The following is a 1,031-nucleotide window of genomic DNA, read 5'->3' on the forward strand; positions in this document are numbered from 1 at the left end:
AGATATTCTAGTTCTGCCCCACAAAAAGTCAGGGAAATCCCTCCGTATTTTCCCATCCCTCCAAAAGGCATAACAACGGTCTACTTGAAAAGTGTCATTTTCATTTTGGGTTCTATTTTCATCACTTTCTGTTCTCTGAATCTTTGAATAAATTCCCGAATACTTCATAAATATAAGTCCCAACACAGTCCAGCACTCAGGCACAGAGGTTGAGGTACCTTATGGGCACGCTTCATACTTTTCAGCTCTAGAACCACCATTACTGGTCTGTCTCTTCCGTAAAAAATATGTCAGGATTTATTTAGTTAGCACCAAACTTTGTCAGACTATTTTCAAGGTGAATTATCTTTTTTCTTTTTTTTGATGTGGACCATTTTTAAAGTCTTTATTGAACTTATTACAATGTTTCTTCTGTTTTATGTTTTGGTTTTTTAGCCACGAGGCATGTGGGATCTTAGCTCCCTGACCAAGGATGGAACCCACACCCCCTGCAATTTCTATTTTTAAACAAAATTTTCACATCATACCTTTGAGGCAGCTGACACTTTCAATCACTGTATACGTAAGGGGGAGAGACACAAATACTCTTTCTGGTGCTCTGAATTTGTACACAGGGTCCTCTGAGGTATTTTAACTCACTTTGAATATTCTTTCAAAATTTTTTATGTCACAGGAAAATACTTATTAAGTGAAAAGAGCAAAATATGAAATTGTGTAGATAGAATGATAACCAACTAGATTTTTTATTTTAGGAATGGAAAGTTTGGAGATATTTTCTAAAATGAGCATATTTTTAAAAACATTTAGCAAACATTCTCTGTTGTTAAATCTTGGAGAGAAGAGATTTTTGTTGCTTTCAATGAAATAGTTCTTTATGAAACACTCAATGTATATAATTTTTGAGAGCTAGCCCTGGTTAAGAAGTGAATTCTGATGAGAACTGAAGTTCAATATTGAGGAAAGGATAAACAATGGATGAAAATAATGAAATTCAAAAATTGAACATTGGGACTTCCCTGGTGGCGCAGTGG

This window comes from Neophocaena asiaeorientalis, unplaced genomic scaffold (assembly GCF_003031525.2).
Source record: "Neophocaena asiaeorientalis asiaeorientalis breed wild unplaced genomic scaffold, Neophocaena_asiaeorientalis_V1.1 scaffold198, whole genome shotgun sequence".
NCBI lineage: Eukaryota > Metazoa > Chordata > Mammalia > Artiodactyla > Phocoenidae > Neophocaena > Neophocaena asiaeorientalis.